Genomic DNA, 17,173 nt, shown 5'->3' with positions numbered 1-17,173 from the left:
AGTACGAGTTGCCGGGCAAAACCTACTTTTCAGAGACTGCTGTGCCGAAAATGTACAACACGGTAAAGACATTGATCAAAATGGAGCTTATGAATGCTGACTACTTTTCTGCCACAACAGATACTGTATGTGGTCAAGTGTCAATATGATTCCTTATATGAGTCTAACGGTTCATTACCTCAGCATGGAATGGACTCTGAAATCACGTTGCCTCGAAACAGTGTTTATAATCAGTCTAGATATCCGCTGCTGTCTAAAGTCGCGCGCAAATACATGTGTATTTGTGCAACGAGCACACCGTCGGAAAGGGTTTTCAGTGCTGCCGGGAATATTGTTACCCCCATGCGATCCTCCCTGAAACTACATAAGGTTAATATGTTGGTTTTCCTAGCGCGAAACAAGGATATGATAACCCAGGTCTAAATCACATTCGTTAAAGCTTAAGTAGGCCTAATTTTTATTTATTCTCTGTATTTTCACTTAGGCCAACACTTCGTTTTCATGTGATACTTTAGAATTTTTTCGTTTTTCAAATTGGAAAAAATAATTTCTTATTGTTTGTTTATTGTTAGCCTACTTTAGAATGATTTTGATTTCATTTTTTAAATTGGAAAAGGCATGTTCTTATTGCTGTTTGGCATTAAAAAAATAAACAAAAAATGTTTTGTCTCTCTGTCAGTTATGTAGCATATATTGTTGCTTTTTAACTCAGCAATAGAGCTTTGTATGCAGTAAAATCAAGATTTTTATTTATTTATTTATTTATTTATTTTTAAACGGCGGTAATACCGCATACCGCGCTATTGAGCCACCCATAAAACCCGCAAGGGAAATTTCCTAACCGCGACAGCCCTAACTCAGTGGCCACTTAATTAGGTAAAGCAAGCAAGTATCAGGTAGGACCCACTGTTGCCTCCAGAACCACTTCAGGGGTAGATGAGTTGTACATTCAGAGAAGCCATTCTGTGCAGCACTGTTGAGTACAGAGCTGTCATTTTTGCACTTCCTGACCTTTCTGTTAGCTGTAACAAGTTAGGTCATTCTCCTCTGACCCGTCTCATTCAACAGGGTGATCCTAGCCACAGAAATTATATTAAAGGGGCTCTATTATGCTCGTTTTCACTGTTCATAATTACATTTTTGGGGTCTACTGGAATAGATTTACAAGCTTCAATGCTCTCCAAAAACACATTTTTCTCATATTGTATATCTCTATTCACTTAGTCTATAACTGAAATACTCTGTTAGATCTTTAAGCCCCACCCTCAATTAGCCCAGTAAGCTTTGATTGGTAAGCTTGCTCTACACGGTCTGCCCATCTTGCAGTCTACAGAAAGGTACATGCAGGAAGGTGGCCAGTAAGGATTGTGTTATGATGCGACCTCACCAAGTCATGGAAGTAAAGGCTGGAATTCCTACAAGATGTTTCAGGTAGATTAGAGAAGAGTGATGTCTATAGTGTTACTCTCTTTGGCGTGTACTTTGGGTCATAAGATTTTGCAGACTGTTTACATGTACAGGAAGCTAACACAACAAAGGCAAGGGAAAAAACAGAAAAGCATAATAAGGCCCCCTATTGGATTTTCCTCACTCCGGCGGTGAGTAGCTAAGCAGGCCAAGTTGCAGTGCCCGTGATCACAAGGTTGCTGGTTCGAGCCCCGGCAGGGACAGATTAGTCACATGTCTGTGGGTCCTTGAGCAAGGCCCTTGTATCACTCTGGGTAAGTGCCTGCTAAATAAATAAATGAAAAATCCCACCACCTCAGGCACTGACATCACTACAAACTTATATTATGCTGCTCATATTCAGTTACAGCCACATAATTTGCTGTTTTGGAAGGACAGGCTGTTTGCATTAATTAGCAAGCAGGTGTACCTATTAAACTGGCCCGAGTGCATGCTGGCTGGTTAGTGATTTGCTTGATGGCAACGGTGAAACGAGACTAAACAGAATCTCTTAATTTTGGCATGGTTTTTGCTGTCTTTGGACAGCAAAATGAAAATCATGTTGTTCCACTTAAGTTGTCCACTCCCCATGGCTAAAGTGTTAATGAACTCCCACCTACTGAATGTACAAATTCTCAGATGTGCACGTCTTAGTGTATCAAGGACTACATTCGCACTACTTTCATCTTACTACCTTCTTGGAAAGAAACAGGAATAAAGCCTGTAAGGATCCGGAATGCAAACTATCATCTCCAATGGCATCTCCTGTCACATCCAACACCCAGAGGGGTACCCAGTCCTACTATACCTGTCATCTACTGCCATGCTGCAGCCTCCTTTCTGAATATGTCATACTCTCTTACCCTGAGCAGAGCTTGAACTTCAGTGCAGGATTGCAGGTATAGCACACAATTTAATTGATTCCTACAACTCAAGTATCTATAATGAAGGAAATGTTTGTACACATTTACTGCAATGTCTAACAATGTTTGGTCGTATTTTGCACCGGTGTGGAGTGTGCGCTCTCTCCCCCGTTTACAAGCATGTGAGCCCCAGTCACTACCCGATCCATACCACCACCCCAATTTGTAGTTCGCACATCTATGCATGGACAGCATTACAGGTTATGATATATTATACGGTAGTGCTCGATTTGTCAGTTTGTTTTACAACATTTTCACAAACCAACCTGATACAAGTTACCACCACTGTTACCTCAACAGTTCAAACTTCGGTGTTGGGAAACATCACAACTTTATTAAAACTACAATAGAGTTCCATGGCCCACACTGGTGTACAAAGCAGATTGTGCATCCTGATGTCAACAAAACAGAACAACTAGTACTTAAAACACAGTACATGTTCCTAACATTATAATGATCCAAAAATATGACACTCTATGAAGCAACAAAACACGACAATCAAAGATTACAACAAAATTATGATCTGCCTACTACCACCACTACAATGGGTTATCTTACAACCATTTGAAAGATTTAAAATCAAAGAAATGTTACAGTGCTGTATTACCTTTTTAACCCTTGGGAGTCTGAGGCCTCTCAGCCACTTTCGGGGTAGTCTGACATGCCTTGACATTTTAAAATATTTCACCTATCTAAAATACATTTATCTCAAAGTGTTACATTTGCTTTTATTCAGCACAAACTCAGCACCAATAATCTGAGACCACTTAGAATGTTATTATTCTATTTTTTATTAAAATCAACTTTAAACATATGCTTTTCAAAAACCTATTTTCAGACATGCTGAGAAATTGTAAAAAAATCACATTATAGACAGTTCTAGCCAAGACTTTTGAGCTCTGAAGCTTATAGACACAGGGGTTGGCTACACATAGATGAAAGAGACATTCTGAAATTTTATGTGGTTTGATTACTAACGTGTTAGAACTCTAGAGTGACACTCTTTTTCTCAAAGTCAGTGGCCTGCACAATGAATATTGATGAGATAGGTGTCCCCCACACCTGTAGTAGTTTGCATACTGTCAATGGCCCATCAGTCTGGAATGTCACTGCGCCCCACACCCATCACTTTAGAAAGGTAGTTTGAAACGCAAGAAAAGTAGCAACAATAAAATCCTTTTCACAGTTTATTGGTAGATGGAATGAAAAATGAAAAACTGTGACCATACAAATATGAGGCAGTGCCTATGCAGAGTTGACGGAAATAAAATAATTAACTATTATTAATGCTCTGGGGATGAGGGCATCGTCCACCACGTATCTTTCACGTGTATTTCAGTTTATATCTCGCTGAAATCATTATTTAGAATAATGAAAAAGACACTAACTAAATACATAATCTGTCTTCTTTTCAAAACTTCCATTGTCAAGTATTAAAGTTTTTAAAATTAGGTTAAATCGGCAAAAAAAGCAAACCACATCACCTTTCTTTGTTTAACCTGCATCGAGGGCGTATAGTACTGCTCTCAGCTGAAGATCGCTATTTACATTCTAAATAGCCTGGGTTTGAACTGGCGACCTTATGATTACAGGCATAAAGGCTTAGCCCACTGAGCCATGAGATTTTCTGCTGAAAGTGGCAACACTGGCACAAAGCTTCAGCGGCAGAGACATATCCGTGTGCCATTTTGTAGCCGATCAGTGTAAACACTACCCAGACATGTGCTCTTGTTTATTTCAATCATAATGGGCGTATTCACATATTTCTTAATCCGACAGTTAGTATTGGGTAATCATGTTATTATCACACGAATAGTGCGATTTGCAAGTGGTTGGGCGATCAGAGCTGCTTCGAGACGCAGACGCTTAAGTCAGTCACTCTTGTTCTTTCTATTCGTATCACGAAGCTTTAAAAATATATTTAGTTTCTATCTATATACACTCACCTAAAGGATTATTAGGAACACCTGTTCAATTTCTCATTAATGCAATTATCTAATCAACCAATGACATGGCAGTTGCTTCAATGCATTTAGGGGTGTGGTCCTGGTCAAGACAATCTCCTGAACTCCAAACTGAATGTCAGAATGGGAAAGAACTGTGATTTAAGCAATTTTGAGCGTGGCATGGTTGTTGGTGCCAGACGGGCCGGTCTGAGTATTTCACAATCTGCTCAGTTACTGGGATTTTCACGCACAACCATTTCTAGGGTTTACAAAGAAATTGTAAACTGTGCAAAGGGAAAAACATCCAGTATGCGGCAGTCCTGTGGGCGAAAATGCCTTGTTGATGCTAGAGGTCAGAGGAGAATGGGCCGACTGATTCAAGCTGATAGAAGAGCAACTTTGACTGAAATAACCACTCGTTACAACCGAGGTATGCAGCAACGCATTTGTGAAGCCACAACACGCACAACCTTGAGGCGGATGGGCTACAACAGCAGAAGACCCCACCGGGTACCACTCATCTCCACTACAAATAGGAAAAAGAGGCTACAATTTGCACGAGCTCACCAAAATTGGACAGTTGAAGACTGGAAAAATGTTGCCTGGTCTGATGAGTCTCGATTTCTGTTGAGACATTCAAATGGTAGAGTCAGAATTTGGCGTAAACAGAATGAGAACATGGATCCACCATGCCTTGTTACCACTGTGCAGGCTGCTGGTGGTGGTGTAATGGTGTGAGGGATGTTTTCTTGACACACTTTAGGCCCCTTAGTGCCAATTGGGCATCGTTTAAATGCCACGGCCTACCTGAGCATTGTTTCTGACCATGTCCATCCCTTTATGACCACCATGTACCCATCCTCTGATGGCTACTTCCAGCAGGATAATGCACCATGTCACAAAGCTCGAATCATTTCAAATTGGTTTCTTGAACATGACAATGAGTTCACTGTACTAAAATGGCCCCCACAGTCACCAGATCTCAACCCAATAGAGCATCTTTGGGATGTGGTGGAACGGGAGCTTCGTGCCCTGGATGTGCATCCCACAAATCTCCATCAACTGCAAGATGCTATCCTATCAATATGGGCCAACATTTCTAAAGAATGCTTTCAGCACCTTGTTGAATCAATGCCACATAGAATTAAGGCAGTTGTGAAGGCGAAAGGGGATCAAACACCGTATTAGTATGGTGTTCCTAATAATCCTTTAGGTGAGTGTATATTTGAAAAGTAGACTGTCCAAGGTTTTTGTCAAATATGTACATGACAAAAACTCGCAGTTATTTAAACGGTTTGGCGAAATTTCTGTCAGATCCCGCAGGCGGGACCGCCGACCCCAGGGAGTTAATTAGGCACACTATTAATCTGCTTACCAAATTGTGGGCGTAAGTAAATTTCCGTAAAATACCGAAAAGCCAATGTCCTGACAAATGTTTCACCCGTCATCTAAAACCCTGGTGATTATTGCGCATGCGCCATATAATCGTGATTACATTGCAGCAGCCCTACTGACAATCTATGCACCAGTACCATACCCAGAAGCACGTTTCGCTTGAAAAAACACCCAACACTGCCAGTTTTCATAGGAACAACTGTTTCAGTCAAAGGCCTTTTTCTCCCTTTAGGCACTGTGAAAATACTTGCATTAACATATAGCAAACATTCTCCCTATTTGTCCAAAAATATGGCACACTCATAATTAGGGGTGCACCGATCGATCGGCGCACCGATCGATCGGCCTCGATCACGTTAATTTGAGGGGATCAGAAATCGACCATATTCCCATGAGATCCACCGATCTTAGTTATATGCTTTTAACTCTTTGGGGTCAAGTATGTCGTCGACGACATCGCGTACTTTTCGCGTCTATTTCAGTTTATAAATATCTCGCTGAAAACTTAATGTATAATCATGAAAAAAACGCTGGCTAAATCCGTAATCTGTCTTCTTTTCAAAACGTCCATTGTCGGAAGTATTAAAGTTTTAAAAATTAGGTTAAATCGGCAAAAAAGTAAACCATGTCATCTTACTTTGTCTTACCTGCATCGGGGGCGTGTAGTACCGCTCTCACCCGAAGATCGCTATTCACATTCTAAATAGCCGCATTAGCGCGTATTCAAATCGCATTCGCATGGTAATTTGATTAACAGCGCAACGGTGAAACGCGATCCAGATACATCCCCTTCAGCGCCATAAAAGGGGGTTGGGGACGTGGCCAGGTGACAATGGCTCATTCATACACATGAAAGTTGCTACATATTCAATGAAAGGAGCCAGAAATAGTTACATGAGTTAGGTTTTTCTTATTTATTTATCCAAATTAATGTTGCATCTACACCATTTAGTCATCTTCATGTAGCCAAGACTTTGGTGATCAGATATCTGGGATCAAAACAAACTGCCAGCATTGCTTACTATGTACTTTTATAATGTTTCTGCAAGTGTTCCAAACTGCATTTTGCAATGTCTATACTTTGATGTCAAATTTCAAACTTAACAGAAATCTGACATATTTACAATACAGTATATATTAAAATAAAGATGAGTGTAATGGCAAAACAAATATATAAGAAATAATTTATTTGCCATGAATTAAGTGTGATGAAATGTGTGATCATGCCCGTCAGTGAAAGTGTGTTTCCTACCCCTAGGCCCCAGAGGGTTAAATCAGCCTTTTCTCCCATTCCCGAGAGAGGTGCAGTGCAGGCTGCCTCCCTCCCTATTTTTTGGACAAGTGTGTCATAACAGCTATATATATATATTTTACAAAATTAGAGAAATTAAAGTCTGGAAGAAAAAATATGATTTTGTAGTTCAAACAGCAATGCTCATTTATATGTTCGTTTATATTTGAGGACACTACCTCATGTTTTGTGAGTATTCATATCAATTTACTCAATAAAAATGGAAACATTGAAGTAACTGTCTTTTAGTTATGAAAGAAACAAGATCGGCAAAAAAAAAATCGAGATCGGCAGGTAAGGTTGCCTAAGGATCGGTGATCGTTGATCGGCCAGAAAACTGCAATCGGTGCACCCCTACTCATAATACATAAATACAATACACAGTACGCAATTCTACAGAAAACTAAATCGAAACAAACTCAAAACATTTGGCTGGACGCCAGCTTTTTTAGTACAATGCTTCTAGTTTATGCAGATCACTAACTGTTGGGTATCACAAAACGCATCTCATTAATATTTTAATAATCTGCTTAAATTGTGGGCGTAAACAAACATCCATATAGTACTGAAAAGCTAGTGTCCGGCCAAATGCTTCGCTGGTCATCATCGTATATGTGCAATATAAATCGATGTGATATTGCCCAGCCCTAGCTACAAGGCTTCCTCAGAGATAATGCTCCACTTAATAAATGCTATTAAGGTGCCTAATGACCAGTAGTAATGACAGGGCACAATTCTTAAACCTGACAGCTTTTTAACATCTGCAATGAAAAGTACAGCAATTGTCCATTAAGTGGACATAAAAATCACAGTTGCAAACCTGATGGAAACCCGAGGCTGGAAGCACATATTTTTAAACAAAATCCCTCTTTTTAACATGGGAGGTTCACACCAGCTGGAACTTCTGGTGTTATATCAATATGCCACTATATTGTTTGACTCCAGGTCAGTACAAAGTAGCCACAATTTCAAACATGGCTTAAGTGCCCAGCTGGACCACACAAGTAGTGAAATGAAATGCCGCAAGACCAACCACCACAAAAAGAGTGCAAAAAAAGCTACTGATAACCATAAAGTTAATGGGTTATATCATGTACTGTGCTGAAGAGCAAAACGTCTGTTGGCATAGGTTTGCATATTTCAAAAAATAAATGATTCTGTGGACATGCTAGACATTCAAAGTGTCCTAAAGGAAGCAGGAAAACTAAGGTGCAGTTAGTAGATGACCCATTCAAACTGCATAATTAAAATACATTATAGTAACTGCAGTAATCTTAGAGGCCAACATTTTAAGAGTTTAAATACACTGTGTGATACAGCATTCTTCCATTGACAGACATTCATTCACACCTAAGCAGTAAAAAAGATGTTAAGACTCATCAATATTAACACTGAGAAAATGATACCTATTAAGTTACCAGATCTCACTTCCGGCTTTCATCCTCATTCTCAATATAAACTGACAAAAATAGATAATTCAGATAATGAAATCTAAAACAAAGCACAAACATTTGTGCTGTAATAGGAAATATAGATTATTCTGGTACAAAACAGTAGGGTGGTGGTGATATGCATCTCATACTGGTTATACTTGTTTCATGCATTCATTACAGACTCTTGCATGACAGCTAATAACTTTTGAAATACTCGCACAATGAGAATTCGGCTCTACCACCTCATTGCTGTTGTCCTGGTTGCATGCAATTTCATATTTGTACTCAAGGATCAGTGGCACTATTCAATCCAGTTTCAGACTTGGCATGCAAATGGATTTGTCTAAAAGGAATGCAAGAAAAGTATTTTGCAGTGGTTTGTTGTACAGTAAGATTATAAAATAACTTCCATCAAAACCAGAATAAGCATGGGTGCATACTTTTGGGTGTTTAGAGACAGCCCAGGAACTTGTAACCAAGAACCAGGTTCCAGAACTTTGTTGTGAAAGTGCCCACCATCTCAGGCAGCAAAGATCTCAAGGCCAGGAGACACACTAGACAGGTACCAGCCCATCGCGTGACATATATGCATATACACTATGGGCATTTTAACGGGGACAATCAGCAAAATGACGTGTTTGGACTGTGCAAGGAAACCAGAGTACCTGGAAAAAACAGAGAGAGTATGCAAACTACCCACACAGAGAGCCTAGGTGGGGGTTAACCCCCAACCCTATCAGTGTGAGGCAACAGTGACTGCAAGCTTACGTGCTCCGTTTTTTTCTTCTGTAGACACTCTCACCTCAATCCCATAAAAATACACATATTAAGATTATGTTTAAACGAGTTGAGCATGTAACAGATTTTCAACAAGCAAATTTATTATACATAAATTAAAATGCAATACGCTAAATTTAAATAAAGAGACTTTAATGTAAACCTTAGTGCATAAGCCTTGTGGCAAATCTCCGCTTTCATTGGGTATGCCTTTCAGGCCTGCAGACGGCTCCCACTCCACTTCCTGTGGCTGTATTGCCATGGAAATGGGCTCATTCAATAGCTCCAGCTGCCCCATCAATAGAAGGCTGCAGTTAAAGGCCTAAATAACTGGAATTTAGCCGGGCTGGGCCACCCATCCCCATACAAGGACTATTGCTGAAAAAGTGACCAATATTACAGGGGGAGGGGCAAATAAAAAAAAAATAAATAAAAAAAAAAAATAAATTCTCCATTTAATAGCCTAATGAAACCAACTGGCACATCCACTTGTCAAAAATTCATGCTTCAAGGTCATGTTCAGCTGCAGTTTCCTTGTTTTTATTGAAAAACAAGAAAACCTTGAACCTTGAGTACAAACCCCAATACAATCAGGCCATGCTCAATTTACATAAAATGTTCACTGTATGCAAGATAAAGTTCAAGATTATTCACACATAATGCAAAAATATCACATTCCCAAATACAGCATAAAATGCCATATTTTGGGGAAATTGTACAAGATGTGCAAATACAATTAATTTGCTAATGCTAATGTGGTGATGTATATAGAATGGATGGAGTCATGTCTAATATTGAGCTGATCTCATAAAAATCCACCAAAATGCCCTGTAAAGAACTGAATTTGCTCTTTGGTCATTATCAGCATTCTCAAATCTTCCTGAAATCTGCGAGTATCAGAATTGAGGGGTCCAAACAAGTCTCCTTTTGGCCAAAATATTTCTGCATTCTCTGCTAATTTTTATTTGGGGGTCCTTGGTTTAAAAGAGACTGAAAACTCCTGTTGTAATCTAACCATTAAGCTAAAGCACATTTTCAGAAAGACTTTACTTTTAAAAGCAGTGGAGTGTTGTTTAATTACAAGAGAACTGTAGCACAGGAGGAGCCATTGCATCCATGGGACAAGACTAAATACCAAACCAGAAATTTTTTAAATCCCCAAATTCTGCATCCCGACCCAGAATCCTAAGGGCCAATGATGCTTCCCCCCTCCCCCCCTCTGGGGGAGAGAAGTACTTTCAGAAGGTTTTAAGTGGCATTTGGCGGCCCAAGGAGATTTTGTCTAGTGTCAGCTATAAAAGATTTACACTGCTGGGGAGGAATGAAAAGGATGTTCACACATGAAACAGACAATGGAAGACAGAGTGGTAATTAACTTACATTCAGGGTTTGAGATTGACCGTATAATATTTAACCGGTAGGAAGCATTGCATTGAGGCCTGTCATGTCTAATACTCGTTAAATTGATAGATCATTCTCTTTTGGCACATCTAGTCTGTCATCAAATTAAGCATTTACGTTAAGACGGTTATACATTGTTGTATTTCCTGGCTATTGAGGTAACCAAAATGAATTAACCTGTGTATTAGATTCTGGTGTGATAACTTTTGTGAAAGAAATCAGCAGGTTAGTTCTTTTAATATGAGTCTAAATGATCCATATAGTACACACCTGATTTTAAGTTTGACTGCAGCATCATTATTGGAGGCAAAAAGAAAGCAGACAATAGAACAGCTTCACACTACAGGTTTAATGATGTCATATACCAGAAAGCTTAGACAATCTGTGTGATGAACCAAGCAGTTTAACTTTTCCTGCTTCAAGATAAACATGCAAACATATGTAAAGGAGCATTGCACAATGTTGGAAAAATTTCTAATATTGAAATATTATATCTATGAAGAAAAAAAGGAGTTGAAAGTTTACCCAAAATAAACTACACTGGAATAGTGTTGCATTTGATAATGCCATATTTTACCATATAATGTCCAGGTGATATGATGGTAAGAAATTAGATACCGCCTAAGCCTAATCTCAACTCAGCTGACTGTCGTGGACCAAGCGATATGACATGACAATTGCATGCGCTGCAGATCACCATGATAACGGACCAACTGATAAATCCTTTGCAGGTGGCAAATGCTTAAAATGCCCCACAATTGTTCTCCCACTGGCAAGTGTCACTTACAAAAACCTGCTACCACAGTGTATCAGAGCATGTGAGTGGAGTAGAATGGAGCGTGAGTGAGGAGGGGAGCGAGCGAAATTTGGTCAGAGCGCGGAGCAGTTTTTTAATTAAGGCAGGAGCGGTCACTCTGTCTCGCTCCAATTTCGCTCCGATACCGCTCACACTACGACTCTGAGGCATGCGCAAATCTACCCAGAATTTATCTGTACAATTATCAAGATTTAGATACACTTTGGAATCTAAAAAGACCTTTCTCGGAAACATGAGCCTGTGCTACGCGAACACGTGGAGGCCAGAGCAAAACGTGAGCAAGTTTTATATGGTTGTAGAATATCAAGTCTATAAAGTAAATAAAAGTATAAAAGCCTATAAATTTGGAAATCAAATAAATTAGTCATTCAAATTAGGTCCAATAGGATTTTTTAAATTCACGTAACGCTGTCAGTGAAATTTTATTTTATAGAGAGAGACGCAGCAGCAGCATCAACAGAAAATAACAGGAATTTAAAACGTGGATGCTTAGCCTGTATATTCTTTAGGCTATTAAGTCCACTGATTACTTTATTTTTAGCCTATTTTGTGTGGAATGCCACTGCCAAACCTGTCCGTTGTTGCCTATATGTTGTTTAAAAATAAATATTTTCTGTTCTGAGTGGCAATGTTGCCGCTGCTCACATTTCTTTATGATATAAGGCTTCGGTTTAAGGTGACATTTGTTAGGCATGCAGATTATTTGTCCCTCTTTTAAATTGGAGCGAGCGTGGAGCGATTTGACTGGAGTGGGAGGAAATTTTAGTGGAGCGGCTTAGTGCGAATTAGAGCGGAGGAGCGGGCGGAGCCAACAGCCTCGTGAGCGAGGAGCGGAAATTCTCACCGCTCCACTCCGCTCACATGCTCTGGTTTATATATCAGTGTCACTACTAAAAACAGCCCAAGCTAGCGACGCCCAAATCATCCATTGCTTTTTTCATATTACTGTCATTGTCTGGCACAATTGCGTGTACTGTTAGTGGGATTTTCCACTAAATGCTACTTCCACCTCAAAACTTTGTTTTTACAAAGACTACAAGGGTAAAATACTTCTAGATTGCAGACATATTTTTTTGCAAGCATGCAAGTTGCATTTCATCACCCTCTTTTCTGATGTTCTTACGCTCCTACTGCAAAGGGTATGCACATGACGTCACGCCAGGTGGAAATCACTGTGCTCACACCCACTGAGTGGTAAAATGGGAAAGAGCTGATGTGTGATTGATTGTACAAATTGATTTAACAAGAAATGGGTATTATCTTTTTACAGACTGCTGAAAAATAAACAAGTAAGAAAGACGTGGATCAGTCACATATCTTTGATACCCAATCCGTCTAATTAGGTATGGATTGGTGCCAATATGGAATATGAAATCGGTGCACCTCTAGCGTGTAGCCTAAGCCTACTTCCCCGATAAAGGATATAATCGTCACTGTCACATACCGACACCAGGTCACTTGTCTGATATCATCCAATACAGTAAAATCCTGTTATAACGGCCTTCAAGGGTCCTCGCAAAACAGTGTGTTATATCCAAAGTCTGTTATATCCAGAATTGCTGTATGCCTAGAACACAACTACAGGACACCATTTACTCATGCCACACCCCAGCAGACACACTTGTGGTATAGATTATTATACTGTACATGCAGTAATCCAACTTTACCTGACCAGATGCGTGACTATAAATAAACCCACAGATATACAATACTTTGAATCTGCCATTTAAGACAAGGGAAAAAATCCACGTCCTGATCCAAAATTTGCATTACAGAGAAAGGACAGCAAGGTGGCAGAGCAGTATTGCTACTTTGCATCCTACAAAGCACAATTATATGGTTTGCAAGATGACTTACGTTTCTCTCCACTGCATTTAACACATCCCATTACAATTTGGCAGGGGAGGCAAACATCTGCAGATGACAAGTACTAGTCCTAATCTGGGGCTCAAAATGAAGGGGGATTTCACAAGGGACAAAAGTCATAGAATATGACACCACATTCTGCTTTGAGGCTACTAAAAAATGAAGACCTAAGTAGGGCTGCCATGATTAGTCGACGTAGTCAATGATGTTGATGCAGAAAATGCGTTGACGTCAATAATTTAAATCGGCAAATCTTTTTAAAAAAAATAGAATAAATAAAATTACCTTTGATTTATAAAGCGGTTCAATTCATTAACAAATGCTTTCCTTTAACATCACTATGCAATGATGAGAGTGATTCAAATTATCACAAGACATGAAGATGGTTTTACACTGTGCAAGGTGTGATGGCATACCAAGGTGGTACTAGCGCTGTTCATGAGCACTTGAAATGAAAACAGGCGCTATTCTAGACCGGCAAACCACTTTGTCGTCTATTCATGTTTATTAATTTACCATTAGTACGGAAAGCTTTTATTATGTTTTGTCCTTGTAGCTGCTAAAACCAGGGCTGTGGAGTCGGTAGATAAATGCTCCGACTCCGACTCCTCAGTTTCTAAATCTTCCGACTCCGACTCCTCTGTATGTATATACTATGCTAATGTATTTTCTACATCCATTGAAGGAAAGGAAGGCAACATACATGTCATTTCACCACAGAACTACTGGCTAGGCCCCCAAATACGCAGCGATCCGCGGCCGATTTTGCCACCGACCGATGTGCGTGTACAATCGCGGCAATTTATTGGCGGCCGCAGATTGCGGGTGTCCACATGGACAGGCAGATCCAGCTTGCCGAAAATCTCGACCACCGCCCCCATCCAAAGTAATGTGATGCCTCTGTCTGCTGCAGTGGCTGTCTCCTCTGTCAGCCAGCCGGAAGTTTAGTGCATTGTGTCACTCACCGGCCAGCTGATCAGCAGAACGAGCCTCTGCTGGAGACAGGTAGGGAGATCTGTGTTCTCGGCTCCTTCGGCCCCCTTCACTAGTGCATAGTGAAGGGGAGCCGACGGAGCTGAGAACACACCAGATGATTTTTCAGGTGTTTGACGCGTGATGACTCGTTGAACGGCCGAAAAATCGGCAGTGCATCTGTAAATGTATGGGGGGCTTTAGGCTAGGTTCACAGTTCCCTGTAACAGTGGAACACGACACAATGGAAACCGGTGCCGCACCTTACCTGTGCATTACATCCCATATAGTGACGCATACAGTCAATGAAAAGCATGCTTCATGGTTACTTGACATGTTCGTTTTGTGGTAACATTATGCACTGCATGCATTGGGCTTTATTCTTACAGCAAAGTAGTTCATTATGACTGTTTGTGAATTGGGACATTTCAACTTACTTTTTTAATTCCCATTTAAATTTAGTAGGAGTCGGAGTCGGTTAACTTTTTGCCGACTCCGACTCCAGGTACCCAAAATTGTCTCCGACTCCTCGACTCCGACTCCACAGCCCTGGCTAAAACACTCATTATTAAAGTCATAAAATTTATCTGTCTGCTACATTAGAAACTCCATTAAATAAGTGTTTGTGAAAATGTTTAGGCTAAAATCTAGGCTTATTCTACGCTGACTGATGGTGCCGGTGTGTGCGTTCATGCACACTGTTCATGTTGAGACTAAAACTGAAATGAAAATGGACAGTAAATAAAAGAAAAGAATTCATGAACTGAAATAAAAATAAACATTTACAAAACAAGTATTGGACTTTAATCAGCAAAAGTACCGCCACACTACCAACATCTTTTTACCTTGTTTAACCGCAGTATCTCCTCTTTTAAAATTTTTGTGGATACTGATCTTCTTTTATCACGACTTCAGTGCTTATTGCTTGTGTTGCATGTGGCATGCTCTGCTAACCGAATTTATTAAGCATAAGGATACGCCAAATTTATACAGATTACTAACTTTTGGGCATCACAATATACATCTCAATATGTTGAGGCATACTACTAATCTGCTAATTGAATTGTGGGTGAAAATAATGTTCATATAGGGCTGAAAAGCCCGCATACATTATCTAAAGCCCTGTAACCGCATACAGTTTGTTATTATCAAAATAAAATCAAATCAAATAGTCAAGTTGATTATCTGGAGGAAAATCAATCATTTAAATTCATTGACCAATCAATACAATAGTCGATAGATTAATCAATAAAAAAAATAGTCGGTAGTGGCAGCCCTAGACCTAATGCAAGAACTGCAAGCAGAACTCCAGAAACCGAACATTAATCACTCCCTATCAACAACTTTCTCACTTACAATCTATCGAGAAACCAACACTGGTTTCAGCAAGTTAGCCTACCTAACGCATTTCAAAGTGAGTTAGTGGGTCAATGTTAGATTTCTAACAACCAGGAATGGCTTTAGATATTGAAATAAACAGATTTTCATTCATAGAATAATACCAGCATAGATGTGTAAGAGTAATCTATCACACAAGTGTCAGTTTAAGCGCTAAAGGAAACTGAAGTGGGGGGAAATTGTGACTGATTTTTTTACATAACATGAAACCATATCAGAAAGAAACTACCATGCGAATCGTATACTGTTTTCCGCTTAATTAATTAAAAAAAGAATCTGACCATATTTGCACCCCTAAGCAAAACATAAGCCCTTGAAAGCGTTGAACATAAACATTGATGTTTAGAAAGAACCGCATATTCAAGTTCCTTAACCTGAATTGTTCGTCCCAAACAGAGTAATTGTGGAAATAATCAATAAACAACGCACTTTTAAGATATATACAGGAGAGAAATATTTGAGAACAAAATAACGGGTCTGAAAATGAAGTCTGTGAAAGGAGTCTACATATTTACATGATTCAGTTATAAAATGACACATCATAGATTGAACATGTACAAATATTATTCCTAGAGTTTAGTTACAAAAGAAACTAATTTTATAAACCATTAATAAAATGTTAAGTATCTTTAGTAGAAGTAAACATTGCAATTTGAGTCATCTGCATATAGCAAGCAGTCTATTGCGTCGTTGCTAGTATCAACATTTGCTTTACTTCATACCCTACCGTCTATCATTTAGCAAATCCACTCCACTAAATCGTATATAAACAGCAAACAAATCGCTTTTATAAGAATGAGTAATAAAAAAAACTAGCATATTAGATGCGGCTTCTTATGTAGGTATTAGCTAAGAAATTAACGGCCAGGGACTGTTTACAAACTCTTTACATTGGTTAGGTAGCGAAGTATACAGTTAACTCATGAATAACAAACTCGAAAGGGGAACTACGCAAGTGACCACAGGTCAATATTTGGCAAGTTATCCAACTAACGAACAGGTAAATCGGTTGCCCGTATCACTAGCTAGCCCGCGGCTAACAGCAGCCTACCGTCAGCAAGTAAACAGACAGTGCAATCGTCAGTCGCCAGTGCAATCGTCCAAAAGTTGGATGGTTATTTAAAATATTCTCAACGTTCATGGTGACCTGTTGTATCCAAAACGAACGTCTCTTACCTTTAATTGCGGGTTCACTCTTTAATCTTAGTTCGACTTTCCCATCCCAGGCCGTCCGGAAGCATCCGACACGGCGCGCGACGTTTAATCCTCAACGGACCAATTCGAAATGAAAACCTTCAAAGATCCCAACAGATGCGCTGAATGCACAAAATACTCTCCTTCATAAACCGCGTCGCTGTCAACAACCGATGTTTCAGAACGGTTTCCTTGATATGTTCGTCAAAAACGGTTTGTTTTCCTTAAAACGTCCAGCTACCCGAAGATTTACGAAACGCTGCGAGGCAGTCCACGATTCTAGCTCCGCTGAATGTTGGACGGAAACGACGCAT

The 17,173-nt window shown here is 39.7% G+C and overlaps 1 protein-coding gene across 3 annotated transcripts in view; it reads right to left on the bottom strand.

Moving 5' to 3' along the window:
- The window catches only part of LOC111857436 (ankyrin repeat domain-containing protein 11-like), a 109,747-nt gene extending 92,574 nt beyond the window's left edge, over window positions 1-17,173 (bottom strand). For all 3 annotated transcript variants that reach the window (XM_072698098.1, XM_023838306.2, XM_023838305.2), the window contains exon 1: window positions 16,842-17,173. The gene's annotated coding sequence lies outside the window, so the exon portion shown is untranslated. The remainder of the gene's footprint in view (window positions 1-16,841) is intronic.

Source organism: Paramormyrops kingsleyae, chromosome 13 (assembly GCF_048594095.1).
Source record: "Paramormyrops kingsleyae isolate MSU_618 chromosome 13, PKINGS_0.4, whole genome shotgun sequence".
Classification (NCBI taxonomy): domain Eukaryota; kingdom Metazoa; phylum Chordata; class Actinopteri; order Osteoglossiformes; family Mormyridae; genus Paramormyrops; species Paramormyrops kingsleyae.
This window is presented reverse-complemented; position numbering and strand designations above follow the sequence as displayed.